This window comes from Sceloporus occidentalis, unplaced genomic scaffold (assembly GCF_023333645.1).
Source record: "Sceloporus occidentalis isolate IW3139 unplaced genomic scaffold, rSceOcc1.0.p SCAF_324, whole genome shotgun sequence".
NCBI lineage: Eukaryota > Metazoa > Chordata > Lepidosauria > Squamata > Phrynosomatidae > Sceloporus > Sceloporus occidentalis.
The window spans coordinates 545,508-553,413 of record NW_028317304.1 but is presented as its reverse complement, the minus strand read 5'-3'; the positions used below and the strand labels follow the sequence as shown (position 1 = coordinate 553,413).

At 40.2% G+C, this 7,906-nt stretch overlaps 1 non-coding gene across 1 annotated transcript; it reads right to left on the bottom strand.

Annotated features, from left to right (window-relative positions):
• Window positions 1–7,380: 7,380 nt before the first annotated feature.
• On the bottom strand, window positions 7,381–7,452 carry TRNAE-CUC (transfer RNA glutamic acid (anticodon CUC)). The gene has a single exon. It is a non-coding gene; the product is annotated as a tRNA-Glu (tRNA).
• Window positions 7,453–7,906: the final 454 nt, after the last annotated feature.

Genomic DNA, 7,906 nt, shown 5'->3' with positions numbered 1-7,906 from the left:
ACATTGAGAGAGAGCGTTAGAGAGCAAATGAAAGTGTGAGAGAGCAAACAGAGTAAAAAAAAAGGGAGTAGGAGGGCTTACCCCATTTTCCAATACTATGTAGAAAGGAAATAGTAAATTGAGCTTGCATATTAGACTTGTGCATCTCTGACTCATCCAAGTCTTAATTAATTTTGCTAAATGTCTCAATTTGTAGGAATGTCTGAAAACAAAGAGGGAGCCTCAATAAAAAATGTGTGGGTTAGTTTGTGGATTGAAGGTTATGTGTATTGTTGTGGTGGTGAAGGATTTTAAATGAAATGTAGGTTTATCTGGAGTTCCAGCCTAGGTTTCCCGAGAGGAGAGATTAGCGGAAGCATTGTGTTTGGAGAGAAAAAAAAAAAATCTCCCTCGCTCCCTATCCTCTATGAAAACTGCTTCCCCTTCTCAGCTCAAGCTTGTAATAAAATATATGTGACAATGAAAAGAACACTAACTTCTTGTGATTTATCTCTTACAAGAAGGCGATGACCAGGCCCGGACTGGCCATCGGGCACACCGGGCGTTTAATGAAGAGACTGCATTAATGAATGTGTTAATGATTTGTGTGAATGATTAAATGCAAAGATGGTACATGAAGGGTGGGCTTTAACAATAAATAAATAAATAAATATGGGCTGCTCAGGCTTAAATGCCCTGGCCTATTTTTTGTCCCAGTCCGGGCCTGGCGATGACAGATGAGGTAATGATGAGGTGATGGCCATTATCACATGAGGTACATTTTTAGTTACTTCATAGATCTTTTCTCATAAATATGAGAGGTAGGAGCCAATGTACTTTTCTAATAAAGGAATCACAAAGGGGGTGCAGATAGTATATATTTTAATTGTTACCTAAGAGCATAGTAAATACAAACTTTCAGAGATCTTTATCAAGAATTGAAGCGGTCAGCATAGTTAAGGCTTACTACTAGACATATGCAAATGGAACAAAAACGATTGGGGAAACTTTTTGGTTTGTTTTTGACCCATTTGTTTTCAGGCAACAAATTGTGTTCCCTGCTCATTCAATTTGGGTGAAAATTCAGGAGCATTTTTAATTCAGGAGCAAAATTGGTTGCCCGGTGCCCACATTCACTCTCACACTCTCATTCTTGTTATCTCTCGCTTGTTTATATAACTAGTTGAGGAGGGGAACGTGATGGCATGGGATTATGCAGATTTATCTCAACAAACATACAACAAACCGTAAATAATTCAATAAAATAACATGTTTTTCAAGGAATTTTTCTGTCTTTAGGTGACAGGGCTATAAAATATATTCTAAAGCATGTTGGATTCCCTGGGTAAACTACATAAAGTTCATGCAAGGATATCCTGAATGTCAACAAGATGATCTAATTGTGTCGGGTAATCACAGTAATCATGGAAAGGCAACATTTACTAAATATTCCATAGACAGCATTGGATGTCCACATATCATCCAATAATCTGGTGAAATGTATGTGTTTGTTTCCATTTCTACATTGAACACTATATAATATAATAGAAGACATGTTATTTATTTACTATTTTTAACATGCAGATACACTTTTTCATGGCTTCCTTGATGTCATTATTTCTCAGGCTGTAGATGATCGGGTTCATCATTGGAGTCAACACTGTATACAGCAAGGATAAGACTTTGCTGACATTCAATGATTTTCCTTTGGCTGGAAGGATATAAATCCCAATCAGGGTCCCATAAAATATGGAGACTACAGTCAGGTGAGAGCTGCAGGTGGAGAAGGTTTTCCGTCTTCCACTTTTGGAAGAAATCCTTAGTACGGCCAGGACAATATATGCATAGGAAAACGACAATAACGAGCAACGGCACAACAGTCACCAGTATAGACAATATGAGAACTTCTATTTCAATAAAAGTAGTATCTGAACAAGAAAGCTCTAGTATGGGTGCAAAATCACAAAGAAAATGGTCAATAGTATTTGGTCCACAAAAGTGAAGTTGAGTTATTGAGACTGTGTCAGTCAGCACCGCAAAAAAACTTAATAACCAAGATATGGAAACCAACTTACTGCAAAGCACAGGGCTCATCAGATAATTATAGTGCAGAGGATAACAGATGGCCAGATACCGGTCATAAGCCATTACAGACAAAATTAAACACTCTGAAGTGTCAATGCTAGCAAAAAAATAAAACTGAACAATGCACCTCGAAAAGGACATAGTCCCTCCGCCATGCCATATAAGCCACAGGGCTTCAGGAATAATATTTATTGTCAGAAATGTGTCACATAGGGACAGGTGTGTAAGGAAAAAGTACATCGGAGAACGTAAAGCCTTGTTGGATACAACCAACCATATAATAAGAAGGTTTCCAGATAGCGTTACAAGATGGAAAATCAGAAGTAAAAGAAAGACGGGTATCTTGAAGCTTTGAAGACCTCGAAATCCCAGGAGAATGAACTCGGTGACTGTGGTCTGGTTTCTCCCAAAGATTACCTGCAGAGATAGAGGGTTTTTTTTCTCATTTCATTAAAGACTGGAATGTATAATTCTGGAATACCTAGTGAAGTACCTTATTTTCTCGATTATAAGATGAGGTTTTTTTTTCAAATAGGGGGTTAAATGGAATATCAGGGTGGGAGAGTGGCAAATAGGGGGGTATAAGGCATATCTGGCGGCAAAGTGGCATATAGGGGGGAGGCATTTCTGGAAGGCAGAGTGGCATGAAGGGGGTATAAGGCATAACTGGGGGACAGGTTAGCAAATAAAAGGAAATCAAAACAAAAAATTCATTTTTCTCAATCATAGTTTTTATTAAATATGAAAAAATAGTTTACCTGTGAATTAGTATTTACTAGTAAAACTTTTTCCCTATAGGCTAGTCTTATATTCAGGCTTTTTTCTAAATTAATATTCCAAATTGGGGGATTGTCTTATAATCGAGCAAATATGGTATTTTTAATTATTATTACTATTAGTAGTAGTAGTGGTAGTATTCATAAGGACAAATATAGAAGACCTAAACCACTTAGCATGGATTTTTATCAATTACCACAATATAAAAGTCTTTGGATGAGGTTGCCATAGTTTCAAATGGTTTAAGGGCTATTCTGCTGAATTTACCAATTTTGTAAGTACATTCAGCATTAGAAACGTTATTTTTAGTATAGAAAAAATGTCTAAACCCTTGTCTAATTTGAAAGAGGCTCTTGGTAAATCAATGCTGTTGGTTCTCGGTCATAAATATCCTATTTGGGCCGAAAACATACGGAATAGGTAACTCATCCTAAGGAGACACCGTGGCTAAATGTCACCAAATGTTGCTATCACAGAGATGAATGCAACATATGCATAAAACATTTATAGTTTCTATACTATATTTGGCTAATCATATACAGCTTTATAGAAATAATAAAAGCCACACATCTTACTTATATTTAAGGAAATCTGAGCTATTTACAAAGGAGTACATAATAAATAGGTAATAGATATTATCACTGACAATACCGAGTCGCCCAGACAAAAGACATCCAACAAATCAAGAAGCGTCTCTAAAGTCTTTGATATTTCCCTTCATGAGTTTGATTTAGTCTATATATCTAAATTGTTGGAGCTATATAAATAAAATAATAATAATAATAAATGATAAGAACTGTATAAGAAAAAATGATTACCAGGCATTACCATGATGAGTTTTATAGTTAACAATATTGCTTTGAACTCAAAATGTCCAGATGTCATCTCAATGCGGTTCTTGCCTTATATTATTTCATGGACATCGACTGGATGGAACTGCCATCGGAACCACAGAAAGCTGACATAGCCAAAAACACCAAACAGAATCTTATTCACTTCAAAGAAGTGAAGGGTGTGATGTTTTTGATCAGTATATATAAGATGTTCCAAGGTTGATTTTTTACAAATTAATTGACTGTCGTTATCTGTTGAGAATACTGTGAGAGCCCCTAAAGAGTAGTGACTAACCCAAGGAGAGACATGATACAACCTCAGTAAGAATAATAAAGAACAATAAAAATCACAACAGATTTTAGTACGAGTGGTCAGTAGGAGTGGCCAATCAAGTTAAGGGTTGACACGGCCAACCAGGCCTCTGGCAAGCAAGGAGTTATGCTCGGTGTGTGTATATTTTGTAGTGTTTGATCCATGGTCCTACAGGATATTGTTTTACCAGTCCTTAACAAAGTCTGAACACCAGGCCTGGGCCATAAATTCAACGAGCAGATGAGGGTGTCAAAAGATGTCTACTCTGAGGTTGGTTATCAAGGGGACAGCAACATAACATCGGCTATGGAGAATGTGTCTTCTTAGATTTCGTATGGTAAGAAGGTCCAGGTAGATACCAAACATGCCCCAGGAGAGTTGTTCCATTTATGAGATACAAGAAGGGCTACTTTGCAAGCAGTTACACCGATCATCTTTGGTGTCCAGATATCCGCCTATGCATGAGGAATGTGATTATGGTAAAATTATGGAGGTAGATTGTAAATTGCATGTTTTAGAAAGCCGTATGAATTTTCATAGCAACTCTTCACTGGGGTCCCTGGTATGAGTAGGCCAAAAGCTCTGAGTCTACCAAGTTACACCCAAGGGGTATGGCCTCTAGCTATCTATCTATATAATATAGTTTTTGGATGATGGAGAACTTCACCATCTGAATCCCCAACAAGGACTTGTTATATATCAGTAGATATACTGTATGTAAGAGTTTCTTGTGTTTTCTCTTATTTTATTTCATGGACTGTTTTGCCAACCTTTGTTTTTGTATGTCATTTGTTTCCGTATTTCTATATACATAGCACCGTGAAACCCTTTTTTCAGTTTAAATCTTCACTGCTCTGAAGAAGGCTCAGGTAGAACACGCCACAGAAGAGTTAATTGCATGTATCTAAATATTAAGTTACTTTTAAACTGTAATTCTGTTTTGTGTGGGGTAACCTTAGACAACCAGATATAAAGTCTTGGTGGTGGTGGTTGTAGTATTGGGGTTATAGTGTAGGAAGGATTTTAAGGGGGTTCATTTGTTGGTTTCTGAGAAAAACAACAGGTAACCAGAGGTCTGGCATTATTAACCCTTGCACTCCTACACTCTTCCCACCGTCTCGGCCCATAGCCCTCACTCGTGACACCAGGCTTCACTAAGGTCAGGGGCGTACCTAGCGGGGGGGGGCGGTCCGCACCGGGTGCCGCTCATCAGGGGGGTGCCAACTTGCCGGCACCCGGCACCCCTCCAGAGATGGACAGTAATGTCTGCCGCTGGAGGAGCAGGCTCGCAAGGGAGCGGTATCGGAGGTCTTTAACAGACCTCCGGCTCCCTTGAGTGATTTTAAGCTGGTTCAAGGATCTCCCTTTTTCATTACATAATCATGCTCTAAAGTACATCATAACTCCCATCACTCTATACTGTTCCATACAGTGGCAGAGCTGGGAGACAGAGGCCTTGCACCCCCACCGCAGGACTCCTGAAAGGTAAGTGAACTTCAAAGAGGGAGAGGGTAGATAGTTAGTAGGGGGTAGATAGGGAGAAGGGAGTGAGACGGGGGATAGGGGGTAGATAGGGAGAAGGGAGTGAGAAGGGGTAGATAGGGCAGAAGGGAGTGAGAAGGGGTAGATAGGGCAATCATACTCCTATCATGTCAAGTCTGCGAGTACATCCTGGAATCTGGGTATGCCTGGGCATGATAGGAATGTGATTGCTGTTAACAATCATATATATATATATATATATATATATATATATGATTGTTAACAGCAATCACATTATATATGTGATTAATATATATATATATATGTTAATATTGTTATTTAATTGTATTTTGGTGTGTTACTTACTTTAAATAAAAGTGTTAGATTTTTTTTTATGGTGTGGGGGGGTCATATTCGGTTTCGGCCAGGTAAATGCTGCATTTTCGGTTTCAGTCCAGAATTCGTTTTGGTGCATCCCTACTACTAATGAAGTGGTAGGCCTACACCACATCAATGTTTGGCTTAGTATATAGTGATAGGAGTTATGCTGCACTATTGTCAATGTCTGGCTCAATGTATAGTGATAGGTGTTATGCTGTACCACCGTCATTGTCTGCCTCAGTATATAGTGGTAGGTGTTATGCTGTACCACCGTCAATTTCTGCCTCAGTATATAGTGATAAGTGTTATGCTGTACCACCTTCAGTGTCTGCGCCGGTATATAACGGTAGAAGCTATGCAGTTTTAAAGTGTGTGTGGGGGGTGCCACATACAGGATCCGCCCCAGGTGCCAAATACTCTAGGTACGCCCCTGACTGAGGTTGCATGATCTTGCATGGTAACAATTTGAATCTTCACTATTATAATAAATTATAAAGTGAATTGAAATTACCCATGTGAGTAGTAGATAACCTCCCCTTTTTTGGCAGTCCTGAGCCTTGGGGTGTGTTTGTGAGTAATGATATCAACCTGTCTCACCTCACCTCTCCTTCAGGATCAGGAGTATAATCCCATCAACTACCAGACAGCCCGTAGAGTTCTATGGCCAGCAATGCCCACCCGACCACTATTTTTGGAGGGATCCCGAGGGAGTGGCATCAATCTCGGGGTACGAATAGAGAGCTCAGGGTCCGAGGATGTTATTTTCCAAAAAATTATTTGATCTGACCTCGGGACCCTGAGCAACAGCGTCTGAAAACATCCCGGGGAATAGGCCACGCGGTAGCCGAGACTGAGTTCCATAGCCGTAGCTGGGTAAACCCTGGCCTTACCTAAAACCAGGGTTCCCAAATTAGCTCCCTCTCTGTAACCATCACTGAGTGTAACACCAAAAGAGCGACGTGGTGGGACAACTGATGTCCGTAGTGACGCAGTTCCAATTGTCGGCGGGCATTGAGACCGCGGCTAGGTCTCAGTCAGGCATATGGAGCGTTTCCGGGCCATGTAGAGCCCCAAATTCGGCTAGACCAAATGGAGACCAAATGAAAGATATTTGCATACTAAGACTTCCTGGTTTCCAATAGACGCTTCAAGGTGAGCACGTCAAGGAGGCACAGGTCTCATTTTCAAAGTCCAATAACCAAAGAACGCATGCAGCAAATACATTTGGAGTCCAGGCAAAACGGACCCTGACGTGCACTAAAATATCAATCTGCAATTTGGGGGACTGGACTGAAGGACTCCTGTTTTCTCCCAGACTGAGCTTCCTGTCACGGTGTCATAACTTGCACTCTGACAACAGTGCAAACACCACTCTTGTGATGCTCTTTTCAACTTTCTTTCCCAAGCCTGGAACCAGATGTGCAGCCATCTCAAATTGTTATAAAAGCTTGCGGGGCCATTTGGACCAACTTCTCTACTCCTCTTTATGTAAACATTTCTCCTCATCTTTGCTGTACTTTGTTAAAAATCTTCCCTGACTGGGAATCGAACCCAGGCCGCGGTGGTGAGAGCACCGAATCCTAGCCACTAGACCACCAGGGAATCGCTGGCAGGTGCTCTGAAGCTATGAGCTCTCCCAGCAGTTCTTAAACCCGATCAGTCCTTCATTGAGCCGTGTTAACGTCTACTACTGATAAGGTGGGAGACAATATATCCTTGCACATTATCCCTTAAAAATCTTTCAAATAACTTCCACACCACAGATGTTGAGGCTCACTAAGTCTTTCATCCAGTGGCGGGGATTTTGGTCTCGTTTTAAAGATTAGCACCATTTATGCTTTTTGCCAAACTTTTGGCACCATGCCAAATGAGAGAGACTCCTTGAAGATTGTAAAATACCTTGTTCCAATATTAATCTCTCAGGGTTAAAATTTGAAACCAGATGCGCAGCCTTTTCAAATTGTTATAAAAGCTTGCGGGGCCATTCGGACCAACTTCTCTGCTCCTTTCCATGTAAACATTTCTCCTCATCTTTGCTGTACTTTATTAAAAACGT